The sequence below is a fragment of the Palaemon carinicauda genome, chromosome 10 (genome assembly GCF_036898095.1).
Source record: "Palaemon carinicauda isolate YSFRI2023 chromosome 10, ASM3689809v2, whole genome shotgun sequence".
NCBI lineage: Eukaryota > Metazoa > Arthropoda > Malacostraca > Decapoda > Palaemonidae > Palaemon > Palaemon carinicauda.
Window position 1 is genome coordinate 11,323,334 of NC_090734.1, and position 22,155 is coordinate 11,345,488.

The window sequence follows — 22,155 nt, forward strand, 5'->3', positions numbered from 1 at the left end:
ACTTATATAAACTAAGCATACGATATCTGTGATATCGATAAGTTAGTCAGTTCATATCTATACTTCACCAGAATTGGTCATCTGACCAACCCAGCTTCCTCCAGTGATGGAGATGTTTAACTCTGTTGTTTTTATAGAATAAATACTTTAAAGCTAATAAGATGTATTCTGTTATCCAGTTACACACATCTGAAACAACACATACTCAATGTGTGCTTATAAAAGTAGCACACCAATAAATGGTGGCAGCGGTTAAACTCTAAGAATTAGTGAAAGATCTTCAAGACTTCAAAATAAAAGCTTTAAAACCAGAGAAAGATCTTCAAGACTTCAAAATAAAAGCTGTAAAACCAGAGAAAGATCTTCAAGAACTCAACATTATCTACATGAATCTACAATTTTGACTAAATATTATAGTCCAACGGAACAGTTAACATTAACAAATGTTATGAATACAAACTGAATCTTCAATCAACATCCTAGGGAACCCAAAGACTGGCGTTCAACAATTGGAAAACATACCCAGGAAGCACTATATTCAACAAGAAACTCGAACGATACATCGCTAACAAAACATCAAGAGAGAGAGAGAGAGAGAGACAGAGGACGTGTCGACATCACGCAGACCCATATATAAGCTAAGTACAAATTTTTGAATTCATTCCAGTTTGGGCAGTGAAGTGTAGTTATCATGAGTCGTTAGTCGATTATTACTGGGGTGAGTGAATTGCTAATCTTTGTTAAAGGAAACTCCGAATTCTCATTTAGAATTCTTCTTTCTTTGTGCTAATTCCTTTTTTTTCAGAAATTCTCGGGAAATGTTTTGGGATTAGTAACATTGTTTGGGGAATTTTGTTATACATATGCGTTTACGCAGTGGTCGTCTGTACCCATATAGATATTTTGATAGAATTGCAAGGGGTCGAAGAGATAGGCAAAAAAATACAGCAGTCATGACTCCCCCTGTGAGCCCTTCCACTGGATCTAGTGGTGTAGGCCAGACTAATCCTCCTCCAATTGCGACGCTTGTAAATGCCAGGTCAGCAATCCTTCCTTTTCAGGGTCGAGTCAACGGGTTCTTGCCACAAAATGTGGAGTCATGGATTTCATCCGTCGATGCCCATTTAAATGCCAAACAAATCGTAGACCCTTTTGTACAATTACAAGAAGCTAAAAGTTTTGTAGATTTTTCTAAGGGGGATGCGAGTGCGTATTTAAGAGGTGTTTCATTTCAAGAAGCAGTTACCTGGGATGATTTCAAAGTTAGGTTACGCGCGATCTATGGGGGTGAGGAAGCCTTGGATGTAGTATTAACGTTACGAAATACACTTAATCAAGCCACTATGAATCGGCTTAATGTTATTGAGAGAGTAGCTCTCATAGCTGATAGGCTTAACGAATATCAGGACATTTTAGGTCATTCCACTTGGGTTACTAACGATAACATCTCCGTGAAAGATTTTTTACGATTAATGTATTTAACTTGCATGACACTTATGTTGCCTGAAGCTTTAGTCCGGTGTTTTGATAAGAAGTTAACGCCTGCAAGTACAGAATTGGATGTCTATAAACAGGTAAAGAAAAACATGTCCAAGTGTCCAGATCTCGATCCCGTGTTAACTCAAGTTTTTGCAAAGAATGAAACAAAACCACAAACAGTGAACGTAGTTAGCAGTCCAGTAGCGGGAATGACGTGTTATAACTGCAAACGTCAAGGTCACTTAAGCGCAGACTGCAGAACGAAATTTTGCTCGATTCACAACACTGCAACGCATTCATATAGTCAATGTTACTCGCGTAAGACACAACAATATCCCAGAAATACACAGTCAATTCCACAGTCAGTTCCATATGGAAATAAAAAGAAAAATCCTCATTTTAACAATAAGAAGAAACAACCAAATGTCAATGCAGTTCAGAGTCCAAAACAAACAAACACTTCTTCAAATATCGCTGAGCCTGGGTCGTCAAACCAGACCTCGCAAGGTCAGACTAATTTTCAGAATGTGCAGAGCAAAGCAAATACCACACAGTTAACTCTAGAGGGGAAGAGAGTGATGTTGGGTCAAGGTCATTTATGTCAACATCAATAGTATTGAATAATCAATTTAATGTTTTATCAGATAATTGTGAGACAATAGATTTTCCTATGAAACACACGGCCGAATTAAGTAAAACAGTGCATACAATAATAAGCCAAAATGAGTTACGGCCAACCGTATATGCTGTAAATTTAGAACACAAATCCTTTACGTTATTTTTTGACTCTGGTAGTCCACGTAATATCCTGGATTTGAAGACACATCATTTGTTGTTTTCGAACTTTCCGATTGAAAAATCCGGAATTAAACTTTCGGGTATAGGAAATAATGAGTGAAATGTCATAGGCATAAGTCATGTTCAGTTCAGAGTCAGTAATCGCACGTTTGCCGATACATTTGTTGTTGTAAAAAACATTAATATGTATCCAGCTGTAATTATAGGATACCCATCTATGGGAAATCAAAACATTATCTTAGCCCCTGCCAAGCACGGCGTGTATATCAAAGGGAAATTCTATAAGTCTTCTAATACCTTAAAATCAGTTTTGGATAAAAAGGAGACGACAAATGTAACCGTAACGTACGTTGAAGAACCAATAACTTGTCTCACTAATAAAGAAAAAATATACGCGACCCAGCAGAATTCTCGTTCACCCATAATATCATCCTGCACGCAATCTATCGAACCAAACCTACCTTCGAATTTAATAGTGCAAATAAAGAAAACATTACCGGATCTCAAATATTAATCATTTCCGATACTTTGAAAACTAACGGATTGTCTGTCACACAAGCTATTTATACAGTAGGCTCACATCAACAATGTAATATCGAAGTCTATAATCATTTAAATAACACTTTAGTAATTCACAAAAATCAACATATCCTAGATGTAGAAGTTTATAAACATCGTATTCTTACCGTTACTGAAATCAATCACTCTCAATCAGTTGCGGATGAATCCCTTTTGCGATCTATTCAAGCAGAAAATTATATATGTACCCTCGTACAGACTCCCTATGAAATTCCAGAATGAAATAAATGATGAAGTAGGTAAAATGCTAGAAGAAGGAGTCATGAGGAAATCAAACAGCCCTTATAATTTTCCTTTAATAGTTGTACCAAAAAAAGATCGAACATGGCGTATCTGCGTCGACTTTCGTCGTCTAAACGAGGAAATGATCCCTGATCGGTTCCCAGTGCCCTGTACTGACGATATTTTGTCTTTGTTAGGTCAGAATAAATATTTTACCAGTTTGGACTTACTTAAAGGCTTTCACCAGATATCATTAGAAGGAGATAGTATCCCATACACAGCCTTCAGCACAGCCAGGGGACATTATGACTTTTTACGGATGCCTTTTGGTTTACGTTGTGCTCCTATAAAATTTACAAGAATGATTAACATAGTGTTTAGAGACTTGTTAGGGGATATATTGCATGCCTATATGGATGATCTTGTAATCTTTTCCAACACCTTAGAAGAACATCTACGTAAGTTAGAACTAGTACTACAGATTAACACAACATAACTTAAGGGTAAAGATTAGTAAGTGTGAATTTTTCAAAACAGAATTAATATATTTGGGTTTCATGGTGTCAAGCCAAGGTCTTAAAGTAGTCCATGATAAGGTGTCGGCTATACGTAATTTTCCCATACCTACTAATGTCAAGGGAATACAGCAATTTCTGGGTTGTAGTGGATATTACAGGCGTTTTATACGCAACTATTCAATAATAACCGCTCCTTTAACTGATCTTACGAAGAAGGGCGTAGATTTCATATGGTCTGAGCAACATCAACAGGCGTTTAATACTTTGAAAGATGAACTGTGTAGTTCTCCTATCTTAAAATTTCCTGACTTCGGTAAGGAATTCTTCATTGCAACAGACGCCTCAGACTTAGGAGTAGGAGGGGTATTGCTTCAGCAATATGATAAACAATTTTTCCCGATAGCTTTCTATTCTCGAAAATTGAGAACTTCCGAAAGTAAGTATGCAGTAATAGACAAGGAAGGGCTAGCTATTGTTAATTCGCTAGTGCATTTTAAGTTCATAATTTACGGTTATCCCGTTAAGGTTCTTACTGACCATAAATCACTAACAGAGTTCTTTAAAGGCTCCAACCACAGCCCTAAACGAACTCGGTGGCATTTGATCTTTCAAGTTTTTCACGCAAGAATCGGGTATTTACCTGGGAAAGCAAATATCATTGCGGATGCATTATCACGCAACCCCGTGTCATCTTGTACGGAGCATTTAGCTGAATTAATAGATATATCAATATCCATGCCTATTGTAAAAATAATATCCGAACAAGAAGATTTAGGCTAGAGCGCTGAATTGTTACAGACTGAGCAAAGAAAAGATCAGAAAATAAAAACAATTATAAATGCTTTGAAAGGCAATCATAAGGAAAAGGAATATATAAGGTATAAGCAGCAGAATTATATAATTAAAGATAATATTCTGTGTAGGACTGTGACAAGGAAAACCCGCAATACACCACATGTAACTAACGACCAGGTAGTAGTACCAATCTCACTTATTTCCACTGTCCTGAATTGGTTGCATTCAAATCCATTACATGGACACCCGGGGTTTTCATTAATGTCACAGAAAGCCAAATCGTTGTTTTATTGGCATACAATGCTTACAGATATAAAAAGACACATAGCTAATTGTCGCACATGTCAGGAAAACAAAGGGCATACGGAAACACCTGTCAGCCTTGGAGCTTATCCTGTGCCCAATCAACCCTTTGAAAGAATACATTTAGATTTGTTAACAGGATTTTACGAGTCAGACAGAGGAAATAAGCACCTCTTAGTAATTATAGATGCTTTAACTCGATATATAGAACTAATAGCGCTTAAAACTAAAACTGCGATTGAATGAGCTAGGAAGTTTTACAAGTGTTACATTTGTAAACATGGAATTCAACACATGATAATCTCAGGCTCGGGTGGTGAATTTAATAATCACTTTCTTACCTCATTGTGTGAATTCCTCAACATAAAGAAAATAAATACCATGATATATCACCCAGAGTCGAAAGAGCAAATAGGAAGATATTGAATATATTGAGGGTAACACTAAGGGGATCAGACCCCAACTGGGATATTGCAATACCGGAGGCAATGAGTACTCTGAATCATTCATATCATATATCAATTAAAATGTCACCGCATGAAGCATTGTAGGGTACCCCAGTTAGAACGCCTTTCCATGTATTAACGCCTACAACTAATCTATCAAATCCTTTAAAAGAATGTATAAATGCAAGTATAAGTCGATATGATATCCTTCGAAAGAATTTAGAAGAATCACAAATCATAATGAAAAGGAATCATGATAAAACAGCGAAACCAACTAAAACATATACCGTGGGTGATAACGTATATATTCAAATCAATGTACGAAAAGGGCTCAATTATAAACTAAAACCTAAGTTTGAAGGCCTATTTAATATTTTGGAAACATTAACGGCCAATAGGTTTAGAGTTCAAAACGTAGCCCAACCCACGGATGAGAGAATAGTACCATTGGCTCACATAAGAAATTAAAAAGAAAAGAGAGGAAAAGAAGTGAGGGAAAATTTTTTTTTTTATTTTATGTGATAAAAGTTTTCTTCTTAATACAGGAGTAATTACATATATTTTTCTCGTTACAGGTTTCCAAGATGAATTTTTTGTTGTTGGGAGTGATATTGTTCGCTCAGACATTTTTCTCGTTTAGGATGAGCTCTAAAACTGAAAGTATATATTTTAAATATGGCACTATAGTTGAAAGACAAGAAGATATTTTTATTACATCAACCAACGTAATTGTAGAAGTGAATATGCAAGCAATTTTTCTTCAAGAGAAAGATGTCACTAGTTTAAGAACCGCCATTTCAAGGTTTTCTGCCTCATTGGATGAGTTGCATAGAAGACATTTTCATTTGACTACAGAGAGTTTGCTTGTATCAACATTAAAAGTTGCAGAGATGCTATCTGATGACTTGAAAAATAAGACTGACGAGACAGGATCTTTGGCTTATGACCTTTTGATGTGGACTGTAGGACACGAACATAAGGAAAGACGAAATCCGTTTATTTATGCTGCATTAAGCATCTTTGGGTCTGTTGCAAGTTTAGGTTTAGGAATTTCCAATCGTCTTAAAATTAGTAATCAAAATAAGAAAATTGAGTTCTTGACTCATGAAGATGAATTGATTATGTCAGAACTAAGGAATCAGTTAGCTTCAATCAATAAAATTATGGATTTAGTAAATGAACATTCAAATGATATCGTTCAGATTTTGGAAGTACAGGATTTGTTGGCAACATTAACGTATTATGATTCAAAGATAGATCACATACATAACAGAATTGCACATTTCATTGAGAAATCCAAGGATTATGTGGAAGCTATCACGTTAGCAACTAAAGGTGTATTGTCGCCCCATTTGTTGCCTAAAAGTTACTTAAAGTTAATTCTGGAGAACGGAAGGGATAAACTAGGCTATGTTCCTTTGTTAGACGAACATAGGTTAGAATTTTATTACAGCCTAATTACAGTAAACGTAGATAATAACAAGATTATGATTACAATTCCCTTTGATTCTTCTGATGCCTGGCAATCTTACAAGATATCACCATTTCCGACTTTCATGACGAATCACTCAAATCCAGTAATATCCAGTTTGACAGGACACGTATTGATTTCCCCAGACAAGGAAACATATACGGTCATTAAAGACTTAAATTAATTAACTCACTGTTCAGACGCAATGGATAGAAAAATATGTACAGCTGACTCATTTGAATTCCATAAAAACTTAATGGATTCATGCGAGTTAGGTATAGTGCTAGACGGTGCTCTCTCCCATACAAGTGAAAATTGTCTGGATAAGCTTTATCCCTTTGACAATAATGAGTTCAATTGCAGACTGAACAATGGCTCGTGGATACGATACGACAAGGACGGCTTCAATGTATCATGCCCTGACGGATCCACATCCTTCACACACATCTTCGTCGCAGCAGATGGTTGTATCGGGACTTCCCCTAATTCCATGGTGACTGGTGTACGGACACTCATCAGAGAACGAGCCTACTTCGCGAACTTCACGTGGACCTCTACAATGCCAGCACTCCCTCTCCCGTATAACAGACATGTGGCAAAGCGGTTGATGAAGCTTACCGAAAAGGACCACCTGTCACCGACTTATAAGGAAATCCTTCACCCCATACTACTAGCAGGTCTGGCGTTCATAGTGGTGATATCTATCGCCGTGAACATCCTTGTTTGGCGTAGGTTACGGCACAGCATGCAGCTACAAAGGAACGTTTCGCCTAGTCCCGACAATACTCCATACTTGATTCAGTTTAAAGCGGTTTGAGTGGCCACCTCATTCGCTAAAGGAGTAAATTGTCGGGAAGTGTTTGTAAGAAAAGCTGTTAGTACGCTAGTAATATGTAATTAAAGAAATTTTCTACATTTGCATTTTTAAAAATACATTTAAAACAACATTTAAAAAAAAAATATATAAATGATTTTTTCTCTCGGCATCTAATATAAATATATAAGCCAGAATGTAAAAAGAAAAGAGAAAAAAAAATATATAACAGAATCTATGGGCATCTAATAAAATATATCAGCCCTATATATATATATATATATATATATATATATATATATATATATATATATATATATATATATATATATATATATATATATATATATATATATATATATACATATATATATATATATATATATATATATATATATATATATATATATATATATATATATATATATATATATATATATATATATATATATATATATATATATATATATATATATATATATATATATATATATATATATATATATATATATATATATATGTACAAAACCGTGGTACGTTTACGTACCAGGAATTCATGTTTGTGCACTAAAAAATTGAGTATTATGTTAATATGTTTCTGACAAAGGTAACAATTATTCTTTAACAAGTTACCGAATCATATGTAAGTCAGTAGTTTTTTTTTTGGTACCATATAATCATTTGCTAGCAATGTACCATATATATGATCTTTATTTTATCATGCAATTTTCTTTTTGCTTTGGTAATATCTTTTTCATATGCATTATTGTTATTATTTTTTAATGTGCCTATTTGGACATTCGTCCTCGTTTGATTATGGCTAAACTTAAACAAAAAATAATACATATGTCCAGTCACACCTAGTAACCATGTTTTGGCTTGTTGTAAAATATTTGTGAAAAAATTGAGATAGCTGGCCGAGCTTATGTAATAATTAAAATAGTTAATATTACATGTTTAAAACACATGACGTAATATGTCATGTTGGATGAAGGTGCTAGCCGTGGGACTTGCTGTAGTCATTGGTTGGATGAGGAGGTTCTACACGACCTGGAACTGATATCGTCAACGAAAGAGAAGTTCGTGGCGTTAGCGTACATTTGTTAAATATTCAAAATATTTAAAGAAACTATTTTGAGAATGACTAATTTTCCAAGATAATGTTTTGCTATACGAACGCTATCTATTCATCACTGCTTATGGATGCCTAATAATCTCCCGCCCATTAAAACATATGCTGCAAAAATAGTCATTTTCATAAAAAGTTTCATTAAAAAAAATTATAAGATTTATTGTCCAGTATTTAGCAAAAAAATATACAATTCACTAATAGTGAATCTTTTGAGTAATTACTCTATTTTTAATTTAGTATATACTAAATGTACGCTAACATCACGAAATTCTCTTTGACTACGTTGACGATGTCAGTTCCAGGTCGTTTAGAGCCTCCTCCACCCACCCCTCCCCCTCCCCGCCTTGCTCAACATATCTTGCAATTTTTTTGCTTCCCCCCCTTTAAAGAACCTCCTAATTACTGTACAAGAAGAAAAAAGCTGCAGGAATGCATAATGTTGGAGTAGATGGAGAGCGTGCTCTTGTAAACAAATACCAAAATTTAGTTTTGAGGAACGTTTGGGGAGTAACCTTGTGATTAACTCGGCCAATAGAAACACACCGGTAGCCAAACTACTATATAAAGGTCGCTCACCTTTTCATTTATCCAAAAGAGCCAAGGGTTAGTCCGAGAAATACCAATACCTAAATATAAGAACACTTATTTTATTTTGTCCAATAATCCCCCTATAGTGGGACCATCGTTCTGATTTGTCTACAAGCATGGAATGTGGCACAGATGTAGATGATGGCATACTGAACCAATTTCTTGAGGCCGCCAAAGACGATATTCACTGAGGTCGCCATATTGGCCAAATTCAATATGGCCGTCACTCGATATTTCATTTTGCCATAACTTTACAATCCATACAAAGTAAATACACTTTGTCTGGGTTTTTTTACCTCAAGGAATCTAAATCTGAACTAAAATTTTACATACCACATGAAGTTTTGCCAATCTAAAGTTTTAAAATGAAATCTTTGGACTAAAATATGTATATTAATACGGACATTTATTGTATATACATTTAGTGGTTCAGTTTGTTCCTTCACATGTTCACTAATGAAAAAATTATATGAATCTGTTCTTAGTGGACTGTCACTGTAGAAGATATTTGCCTAAGTATCATAATTATTGATACACCCGGCTTTGCATTTGCACAGCCCAGTACACTGGACTCCAGCTCTGCTACATTTACAGCATCCTTTACAAGCCTGTTTGCAGTCACAGTGCACCAGGATGGAACATGCTTTACTGGCATCTTCAAGTGTTGTCCAGTGTGCTAACCAAATACCAGTGTTTTCTTTTTTCCAACCCCATGCAGTTAAGCTGGGAATAATTTGGTGAACTTCTGTTGCATGTTTCCAGTAGAAGCTCGCTTGAAGCAGAGCCCGCTTGAGATGTTCAAACAAAGCTGCTTTTGTGAGTGGAATGTTCTCCAGGATTTTTCTACCACCCGTGAATAAACAATGTCTAACTTCATTGACCCTGGTCAGTCCACATCCCTTGCTGTACATGATGACCACACATCATTCCAGATTCTGCATGTGTGGGGAATCAAGGTTGAGGAGGTTTGGATTATTGGTCAATACCATCAGTGTTTATATGAGCCTTGGAGTATTTTGCCAAGATGTCCAAAAGGTTTTTTTGCCACATCCAAGGAACTGTGATGTCGTCTTACATACTGTTATTGCATGAAAAAGGGTCAATGCAAGAGATCTGGAAGGTCCAAGGTGAGCACAGATGTTATGGATGGAGATGTCACAGACATTTTTGCCACTCCCAGAACACATCCATAAATCCAAGAAACCAAGGCTTGAGAAGAAGTGTATGGCAAGGACCACCACATTACTATCAACAGTAGGAGCAATCTTGTGGCCCTAGATTACTGCATGTGCCAGATGAAGGAATATCCTCGTATCGGCCTCGGTATGATTACAGGGTTATCTGTTGGATAGAACATTTTCGCCTTTGGTACTAAGCAGGAGTTTCCCACCCCAGTCATTCTTGACTATCTCCTCACTAAGAAAAATGAGCAACTTCTTGTTGTCGTTGCTCTTGAGGAATCTACTGTTCCAATCATGTTTTGGGATTCATGTGCTGCCACTTCCAACCCTAGTTCGTGGACCTGTACCACGACATTGATGTGTGATGAACTTCAAACTCTCTTCTGGATAGGTGTCCCATATGGCATCAATGCGGGAAACTGCTGGATTTATCTGTGATTTCAGGAACGGGATTATATGTTGTGTAGCATGCTCGGCAAATGTTTTTTGCTGATATAGGTCGTACTATGTGAATAACTGCTGCCATGTTCTGCACAACAATCATTTCACACCCAGCTTGAGATGACCAACCGGTTGGAGCTTTGATGCAATCCAGAATATCAGACTTGCTGCCGGATCTAAGTGAGCCAGGTCACCCAAAGTTGGTGGTTCCTTTTGATTTGCAAAGCAAAAAAACTCTTCCATATCAGCATCTGGTCGTGATTGAAGTGACAGGAAGAGATGTGTGATAAAAGTCATATTTTTCTTCTCTGTACCACTGGCTTTGTTGCCTTTCTTGGATAAGTCAGGTCAATTGGCAAAGGTGAGGATGTTGTTACGTCGGATAATGTTGGACACTGGCACAGTTGTCTTGTCGAGTGTTTGTGCAGCATATTGTTTATGAAGGTCTTTGCCAGATTCTTGGGCTTGGCAGAGAGATGTGATGACTTCTTGATGCATGATGTCTTAGGTGTCAAGCGCAAAAAGTTCCGAAAAAGCAAAAAAAAAAAAAAAGGATTTCCTAGCTCTTCAATACTTTCAACAAATGACAAGGTATCTTTCCTGTATTTTACCTGCAAGCTCTTTGCTTCTTCATGTTGAGCAGTGCTTTAGCTCGTGGTGTCCAAAACCATCTCAAACTCTTGAACACACCGTGAATATCTGGTCCTGTCATCATGTAAAGTGTGAACGCTTCAGTATTTTCGTACAGCCCAGAAGCCCCACCATAAGCTTGAAGGCTCTTGTTCGACTGTTCATGAGACTGATAATTCCCAGTAAGGCTGAACTTAATGGTTAATCTATGAAGGGCAAAGTTCCCTTTCAGAAATTGTGGATGTACATCTGGATGACTCAGCTAGCTGCACCATATCCCGAACATGTACTGGCAGGCATCTCACATAGTTTGTGGGGTCCATCACGTGAAACCATGGACAAAGCTCATCTCACACTTGGACATAGAGAAGAAAATCCCCTTCGCGCAGAGAACGGATAAAGCGGTACAAGAGCAGCTCAAGCTCCATGATGGTGGACCAATAATTGAACTGTGGGCTTTCTGTTCTTTTAAGTACATCCTAATTTTCCTGTGACTGTGGTGTCTTGAGAACCTCGGAACAGTACGCTGAATATGCCCGGTTTTTCAGGAGATGAAGAAACATCAGAGATACTTGGTGCACATGACATCTATGTTTAATTTGATGCTCATCAAGGGTTGACAGTGTACATTCAGATGTCAGAACCTGTGCTTGAGAAAGTGCTGTCTCACATCCTGAGTCTCTTAGTAGCTTTCCAATCAGCTGATGAATCTTGTCTTTAATGTGCAAAGCTCTAAGCATCAGAACCAGCTTATTTTCTCCAAGAATATCTGGGAATATCCATTGCAGTCTCCTTGCTGGGGCATAAATTGGCTGATCGGCAGCATGGACATTAGTCTGGCCAGGATTCAGAAACTGCGTACCTTGCATAGTGAGGTGCATTGCATGCTTTATCATGGATGCAGAAGCTGCTTTTTCTGGAAAAAAGTGGCAAAACCCCTATCACTGCTGGTGGTTTCAAAGAGTCCTCATTCATGAGTTGAGAGTTGTACCCTGACCAGGTGATAACTTTGTTAGCTGAAATTGTGTCCTGTTTTAGCATCATGGCAGCATGTTTCATCCAAGCTTCTTCCTTCCCCTTGGCTGCATCTGTGAAGTTGTATGTTGGTTGAAGTTGCCCATTGGTGTTTCTGGTTAGAAACACGGGCTTGTTAGATAGCTCTACTGGTTGTAAAATAACATATGGGTCCGGAAGTTGGGCACAGATGTACCAGCTAAGTCTAGCTCAATAGGATCTCACTGTTCACCCTGATTTTCCCAAGATAGATGGTTGGTTGTACTCAAAGCTGTGCCATGAAATTTATCCTGAGAAAAATTTCCATTGCTGTGACTATCCAACTTGTCTATATCATAGGTCAAAAATACATTCCTTCACATATTTTCTGGCAACACAACTCCAACCTCAGCATGATGCTTGCATACTGCTCGTGCGACAGATCGTTTTACCTGTATCACATGATCATATGACAATGACATTTTGTCTTGGTGAACTTTTTCTATCTGCTTATTCCGTCGTGCTTCTCCATGCAATTTTAGGCATTTTTACAGAACAAATGGGGTTTCGTGTTCTACTCTGTGTCCTATGGTGCTTGTCTTAGTGACATGGTGTGTACAATGGTAGGCGTTGTTAATGACAATCTGTGAAATGATGCATACAATCCTCGTCCTGCCTTGTAAATGATTATCCATTTCAAAATTTATTTGATCTCGCAGGATGGATTGACCTTGAAAAATTACATTCATGAAGCTCTGAAGCTCTTCTGGTACAGGAGCAGTAAAGCAGTCTGACGAAAATGACCCATTGAATGATTCATGGTTCATAAGATAAAGCTTACGTAAAATCACTGCAGCCCACATCAACAATAAAGCATCATCTTGGTTGAGCAGGGTATCATGGTCTTTTATAACTAAGTCAGCAACGTTGGTAGAATTAGATATATATATTTCTTTCCCTTGTGCAAACTCGCCCCATTCAGTAATATGGTCCAGAAGAGGATCTTTAAATCATGTTGAATCTGTCTCCATGGTGTCCAGACATGGACTCCCTTGTTCCTCCATCAATGTCTGATACATGTGAGAAAGAGAGAAGAGATCAAACATGAGTCAGAATCCTCAATAATGGCTATTATTTGTGCCATGGCGATTGTGTTAAACTGAGGTGGAGCAGGGCCTGCGGAAGCTCACCTTTGTGCAGCACATCCAGAATCTCGAAGATCCAAGTCACATTTAACATGATAGTAAGTGTCACCGGCATAGGCAGCTTGTGCAACCAGTTTTCCATGTGCAACCAGTTTTCCAATCAACTGAAAATTATCATTCAACATTGCCCAGCTTTTAAGGTTGGCATCAACTTTATCAGTTGCTACCTTGGGTAAATTGGTCTTGTCATCTGCTTTGCAGATGACACAGAATATTTTACCTTTTTATGTTCCATGAGAAGTCCAGCTGATTGCAGTTTTTTGGGTGAAGCTTGTGCAGATGTTTCCTTCTTTTGACACAGTCTCTTCACACGAGAACTGATGCAGTAGCTTCTGCAAGTCTTTGGTATTTGCAATTATTCAATTGAAACGTGTTTGGTATTTCCAAACCATCATCGAGTTATTCCAACTACACTGCAATACCAGAAGGAACAGCATTGATTTCTTTGAAACCATTTAGGTCTCTTTTGAGACTTGAAATTCCTTTCTCCTTTGGGGATTGTTAATGTTCGTCTTTGTCAGATTGACAGAGACCTCAAAGCTTCTAGTTGGTACTAGTCGTTTTCACAAATCACATGTTGATGTCTCTTTCATCACCACCAACACATCACACGTAACTGAGGAGAGAAATAAAAAGATTATTTAGGGGCGGTAAACGAGATGTCTTGAATCAGCTTTTAATGAAAAAATACTATAAGATTCTAGGTAGATATGACAACAAAAGAAAAATATATATATATATATATTGGAAAATAACCGCAATTGAACATCAAAGTGTCAAATGTCACCCTTCAAATTGTCTTTTAAAGAAAATTTGCAACGATACTCAGCATATGGGATATGGTATGCAAAATTTGAAGCTCAGATTCGAACTACTTGAGGTCGAAAACCGCTATAAAGTGCTTTTACACATGAAGTTATCGTAAAATGAGAGTGGCGGCCATAATGGATATCGCCAATATGGCGGTCACAGTGATTATCACAATTGGTGCCATCAATAAATGAATTCAGTATGGCCTAACCTACATCTGTGCCAAATTTCATACATGTGGATAAATTTGCACAATGTCGCCCTAATATTTCCCTATTCCCCTGGACTACAAATGTACATTATTTTTACGAGCCAGTAGTTATCTGTACATAGATTAATTCAGTACTCGTAGTGAATCCCAATTCAGGAGGTATGAGATGACGCTGAAAGTTTTATGAAAACGAAAATTTTAGATTTTATATACAGTATATATATATATATATATATATATATATATATATATATATATATATATATATATATATATATATATATATATATATATATATATATATATATATATATATATATATATATATATATATATATATATATATATATATATATATATATATATATATATATATATATATATATATGTGTGTGTGTGTGTGTGTGTGTGTGTGAATGTGTGGGTGTCACTATATGTATGTGTATATATACGCATATATAAATTAAGATCATTATTTTCTTTTCTGGGGGCAGAAGAAGCGGTAAAGACTAAGGCAGCCTTGCATCTTGAAAGATCGATTATATTTTCTTACTTTAATGCAAATTACCGATTTTGCCCTGAATATTAAAGCTACTTGGCTTCAAAGGATAATTCGAAAGAACTGCCGAGCAAGATGATATTGTGAAACTTTCTCTCTAGAAAAAAAATGATGGCGATAAAGTATTAATTCCAAAAATGAAATAACTTTGAGATTTCATTTCAGTTCTTTATACCACAAGAGAAAATTAAATATTCTATTCCAGAACTCACACACTCATGGTTGTTGATTTCCTTAACTGGTAAAATTATCATCATTATTATCTCCTCCTAACCCTCTTAACGCAAAGGGCTTCGGTTACATATCACCAGTCGTTTCTCTCTTAAGCTTTTCATTCAATACTTCTCCATTCATCATTTACTTCGCTCTTCATAGTCCCCCGTCATGTAGGTCCGAGTCTTCAAACTCGCCTAGTGCCTTGTGGAGCACAGCAGAACGTTTAGCGAACTAAACTCTCTTGGGGAGTGCGGAAAGCATTCCCAAACCATCTCCATTTATCCCTTGGCATGATCTCATCCACATATGGCACTCAAGTAATCTCTCTTATTTTATCATTTCTAATTCTGTCCTACCAATTAACTTCGGAGGGGCTTTATTCTCAAATCTACTAAATCTATTTGAGATTGTTTTATTATCATGACATGACTGATGTATATACAGTTACACCGATCTCACTGAACTGATATATAGCGCGATTTTTATGTGTAATTTCAGGCGATTTAATTTCCAAATTTTACTAAACCTAGCCATTGTCTGAATTGCTTTTTTCAAAATATCACTAAACTCTACCTGAATCACCCTTTCTCCTTCCAATGATATTTCATTTCCCATTGCATACTCCGTTCTCATCATCTGTCTTTTTTTCTATTTATCTTCAGCCTAACCTCCTGTGATATTTCATGCATGCTAGTAAGCAAGCATTGCAAATCCTGTGGTTTTTTGCTAAGAAGGACAGTATCATCAGCATACTCTACACCTGCTAATTTCCTATTACCAATCCAGCCCAATCCTTCTCCACCATCTCCGACTGTTCTACGCACTATAAAATTCACGAGGAGGATAAACCTCATACGTGACAACACAATCTCTTTGAGTACTCTGCTGTCCACTGGCCATTTATTTGATAAGACTCCATTAACATTAACTTTGCACTTGCTATGCTCATGAACAGACTTAATCAAATTTACATATTTAAGAGGAATTCCACAATAACGCAGGACTATCCACAAAATTGGCCGGTGCACATTATCCAAGGGTTTTTCATAGTCCACAAATGCCATCAAAAGTGGATTTCTATATTCTACGTATTGCGGTACAACATGTCCCAAAATTATAATTTGGTCAGTGCAATAATAAGAATAAAAATTGCAATTAACTTTCTAAATTGATAATTTCTGGTTGTGGTGGCCTATCGAAAACGTCTGGCACACACCAGGAAGAGGTTGGAGTCCTGCTCAAACTCGATAGTTTCTTTAATGCCTGCAACCTCACCATCCTTGCGAGCAAAAGATTGGGGAGGTGGGGTTGGAGTTTGAGGAACATATAGGTCTACCTGCTGAGTCATCGGCAGCAATTGTCTGGTCCTTCCAGGTCCTTGTTGGGGGGGGGGGGGGGGGGGAAAGAGGTGGCTTGGGCAATCATTATATGTATATATGATCAGTATCTAGGTCAGAGTTTTTCTTGCTACGACAATGTCTCTGTCCATGCCTCTGACATTTATACTCTTAACTTTACCTCGCCCCCCCCCCCCCCCCCATTCTTTTTAGTTAACGAAGTGATAAGTCCTGCAAACACAGATAATGACATACACGCTTACTTGGTCAATAGAGTGATGTATATCATAAACACTAACATTAGCAAATACCAGCAAAGTCTAGAGCGCAGTATATGTTTAGGCACACACAACTTTCACCCGTCCCAATTCCTAACTGACAGTTTTGAGCAATATAGAAAAACTATAAGAGTGTCAGCAAGGTCAACAGACAGTTATTTGAAATATGCTCACAATTACACGTATGATTCCATGGACCCTAAGTTTCATTAAAAAAAAAAATAATAAATAAATGAAATAAAATAAGATAAATAAATGAATAAATAAATCTTTCTTTATATTTTATTTTCCAACAATTTTGTTGACATGAAACAAAGATTTGAAAGCAGGTGAATAACTTCTGCTCCGACTCCCGAGATCCTATTTATCTTCAGCACACTCTTCCTATTAACTATTCTTGCTCAAGTTTGCTCTTCTTTGTTTTGCCTTGATTTCCTGTTTTACTCTTGCGAATGAAGTACAGAACTACTTAACCCTGGATAGGTACGGTGGGTCGTCCGCGACCCCGAGCGTCAAAAAAAAACAGGTTTTTTTCACGTGACTCACCCCCGTGACTGAATTTGTGGGTGATCGACCTGCAGTAGGTGTCTCGCCTACACGCTCTAGTAGTGTCCAGATGTGCATTGCTGTAGCTGTACTCCTTCCCCGATTTCTGAGACGTGTCGGGGTCGAGCGCGACCGAGTTTACCCTTCTAAGGTAATTTGCATAATTATCAAAGTTATTACGTATTATGAAATTGTCGTAGAATGGTGCAACTTGTATAGGTTATCAGTTGTGGAAAGTCTTGGTGGATTGTTTGGCTACCATGTGCATGATTTTTTTTTTAGTTAAAATGTCGTTCATCACCACGAGGACCATTTTACCGCGAGTGCCCCTTTTTCATTTTTTATCATTTTTTTGCCAAGTCATTTTTCCGTAAGATATTGCCGAATAGTGTCGTAAAACTTTTGCTTTTTTAGTATTGGAAAGTGTGTCTAGATGATCTGGCTACCTATACGTGACTTTGTTTTTGTTAGATACGACGTAGTTATTGGTATATTGGGTATTTAACTGCGGTTGCCAATTTCTGTTTTTTTCCAATATTTGTAAAAATTTACTACGTAGTAAGAAATTGCCGTATATTATTGATTTTTTTTCATGTTTATGTGTTAGAAAGTGTTTCTTGATTGTTGGGCTAACACGTGCATGTCTTTTTTTTTATCTGAGATGCCGTATATTAGAATGTTGGGCCTTTTACCGCGAGTGCCCCTTTTTCATTTTTTTTTCATTTTTTTGCCAAGTCATTTTTCCGTAAGATATTGCCAAATAGTGTCGTAAAACTTTTGCTTTTTTAGTGTTGGAAATTATGTCTAGATGATCTGGCTACCCATGCGTGACTTTGTTTTTGTCAGATACGACGTAGTTATTGGTATATTGGGTATTTAACTGCGGTTGCCAATTTCTGTTTTTTTTTTTCAATATATGTAAAAATTTACTACATAGTAAGGAATTGCCGTATATTATTGATTTTTTTTTCATGTTTATGTGTTAGAAAGTGTGCCTTGATGGTTGGGCTAACATGTGCATGTCTTTTTTTTTTATCTGAGATGCCGTATATTAGAATGTTGGGCATTTTTCCGCAAGTGCCCCTTTTTATTTGTTTTGCATTTTTTTGCTTAGTCATGTTACCGTAAGGAATTGGCAAGTAGTGTCGCAAAACTTAATTTTTATAGTGTTGGAAAGGGTTTCTAGATGATCTGTCTACCCATGCCTATTTTTTTTTAGCCAGATATAGCGTATATATAGGTATGTGTTCGATTTTCCTGTGATTGCCATTTTTTCGTTTTTTTCCATTTCTTTCAAAATTACTACGTACTAAGGAACTATCACAGAGTAATGATTCATTTAGATGTTTATTTGTCGGAAAATGTGCCTTGATGGTTTGCCTAGCACGTGACTGAATTTTTTTTTTCTGAAATGCCGTATATTAGAATGTTAGCCATTTTTCCGCGAGTTCCCCATTTTATTTGTTTTGCATTTTTTTGTTTAGTCATGTTACCGTAAGGAATTGGCAAGTAGTGTCGCAAAACTTATATTTTTAGAGTGTTGGAAAGTGTTTCTAGATGATCTGGCTACCCATGCCTATCTTTTTTTTAGCCAGATATGGCATATATATAGGTATGTGTTCGATTTTCCTGTGATTGCCATTTTTTCGTTTTTTCCCATTTCTTTCAAAATTACTACGTACTAAGGAACTATCACAGAGTAATGATTCATTTAGATGTTTATTTGTCGGAAAATGTGCCTTGATGGTTTGCCAAATACGTGGCTGAAATTTTTTTTTCTGAAATGCCGTATATTAGAATGTTGGCCATTTTTCCGCGAGTCCCTTTTTTATTTGTTTTGCATTTTTTTGCTTAGTCATGTTACCGTAAGGAATTGGCAAGTAGTATCGCAAAACTTGTATTTTATAGTGTTGGAAAGTGTTTCTAGATGATCTGGCTACCCATGCCTATCTTTATTTTTAGCCAGATATGGCGTATATATAGGTATGTGTTCGATTTTCCTGCGATTGCCACTTTTTCGTTTTTTCCCATTTCTTTCAAAATGACTACGTACTAAGGAACTATAACAGTGTAATGATTCCTCTAGATGTTTATTTGTCGGAAAATTTTGTTTACTTCTTTTTTGATTGAATATCATTAAATTTTTTTATCTAAAATATTATATTTTTTTACATTTTTTTTTTTTTTCGATTTTATTTCCCTTCAAAAAAATTTTTTGGCGTCAGAATTTTAATTTTATAGTCGTAAAATAATCGACAATTATCCAGCAACCCACCATACAATTTTTATGCATATCCAAGAGTAACTACATTAGTAAATAACACCTTGAAATTGACATACCCTTCCTACATTTCAAGTGGCAGATTAGGGAGTCTGAGTCAGTGTGGTTGGCGGCCATTTTGTGGACATATCCGGAGCGTAAGTTGCCCTATCTATATATATTCTTGTTCCCTATAGAATTTGTGATATTTTGGTATATTTTTACCTGCATAAATATCATATTATATATTAAATATATGTATTTTTTTACGAAATTTCTAAGTACTCAAAAAATTACCTTTAAATATGGCCCCTGATATAAATGTAATTTACAAAATAATGAAGATTTTTTTACATATTTCTATTCTAGGATAACATATGTTTATCCCCTAAAAAAATTAGCCACTTCCTATTTCATTTGGGTACCCCCAAAAAATTCATGAAATTTGGACAAATTTTTTTGGCCAAAAAAAGTTACCCTTTTTTTCTACTTTCAGATCTTCACTTCCATGGGTCTGACTTCATCCAAAATACATCAATATGTGTCCTAAACATTCAAGAATCAATTCCTAAAAGGATTTGTGTATATATATATATAAACTTTTTTTTATAAATTTTTATGTAAGGTCTTTTTTTCTACTTAATTTTTTAAAATATTTATAATAAATAGTTTTTTTATAGATGAGTAGTATTTCTCTTTACAGTTGTTTTAAGAATTCATTGAAGTTTTTTTTGGCAAAAGAAAAAAGGAGGTTACTGCAAAAACTGATTTTTCAAGAATTTTTTTTTGGCGTCGGGGTCGCGCGCGTCCGAGTATACCCTTAAAGGGGTGTCCGAGGAGCGTAGCTATCCTGGGTTAATTTCGGTTGTTCATGATATTATATCTTACAATCCGATGGTTTCTGTACCCTAATAAACCACATTTTGCTCATGTTCTACCGCATAGATTTCTTTTTGCTGAACTGTAATGCCTATGTTACCTCACTTAGAATTGAAATATTACTATAAGAGCGAAAAAAAGAAAAATAACTTCAACACCAAAGTCGTTTAGATGGAATTATTGTCAAAGTGTAATCAAGGTTTCTATCAAGGGTGTTTTGTAATAATAATAATAATAATAATAATAATAATGATAATAATAATAATAATAATAATAATAATAATAACTCGACTGCGACTGGCTAAAGCCAGTGGCGGAGGATTCCCCTGCAAAATAGGTGTGGAAATGCTTTTGTCAATCAGTAAAAGATGTTAGCCCACTTCAAATTTTTTCATTGAAATAGCCATATGACCTTGAAAATGAGGGTCAAGGTCAAAATGAGGGTCAGGGTCAAATTTAACATTTGATTTGGAGGTTTTATGCATATGTTTGGGGTGGTTTACTATTGCATTCTATGATAAAAAAAAAACAGTATTTCATGGAGAAATTGCCAAAGTCACGATTTCTGCAATGTCAAAAATAGTGAAAAAAATATATTAAAAAAAGTAATTAAGCAGTCGCTACAAAAGCTAACCTTAGATAAATATATAGGGCATCATATGCCACTAAGATCAGGGCTCTGGGCCTTCCAGTTTTTGAGATCTCGGAAACAAACCTGTTTTGACCCGATTTGGCCATTAGCGACCTTGACCTTGACCTACTTGCATTAAAGTAGGGCAATATCTGGGGATTTACCTCTGTATCATTGTCCATAAGGCCCTTAGCCATACAGCTTATACTTTAGGCCTAATGTCAATTTCAAATTTTACAAATTTTGCCTTTAAAATTTTGTCCCTGTGACCTTGAAAAGTAGGTCAAGTCACTTAAACTGGAACTATGGCATATTCTTACCATTTCTTGCGAAAGAAAAAACGCGCGGAAAGAAAATAATAATAATAATAATAATAATAATAATAATAATAATAATAATAATAATAATAATAATAATATAATAATACCAAAAACATTAGCATTCCCCTAAATGGGAATCATAATAATAATAATAATAATGAATTGTCTAACAACGGAGTAACCTGTATTTAGGAGTAAATGTACAATATTAAGTCGAGGAGAAAAAGTTTTTTTGGTCGACATGATTATGAGTAGACTTTTCGGGTTAATTTATTTGCGAAGGAAGACAGGTACAAAAAGTGCAATAAAATTCATGGAGTAAATGGAACTGGCATTCTCATCCCAAAACATCTGTAGGAAATGCGAAAAACTATTTGAGATCCTAATGTAAAAAAAAAAAAAAAAAAAAAAAAAAAAAAAAAAAAAAAAAAAAAAAAAAATTAAGTTAGGAATGGTAATTTCCTATGTTAAATCATAATAATAATAAAAAAAGAATATCAGGTTTTATATCTT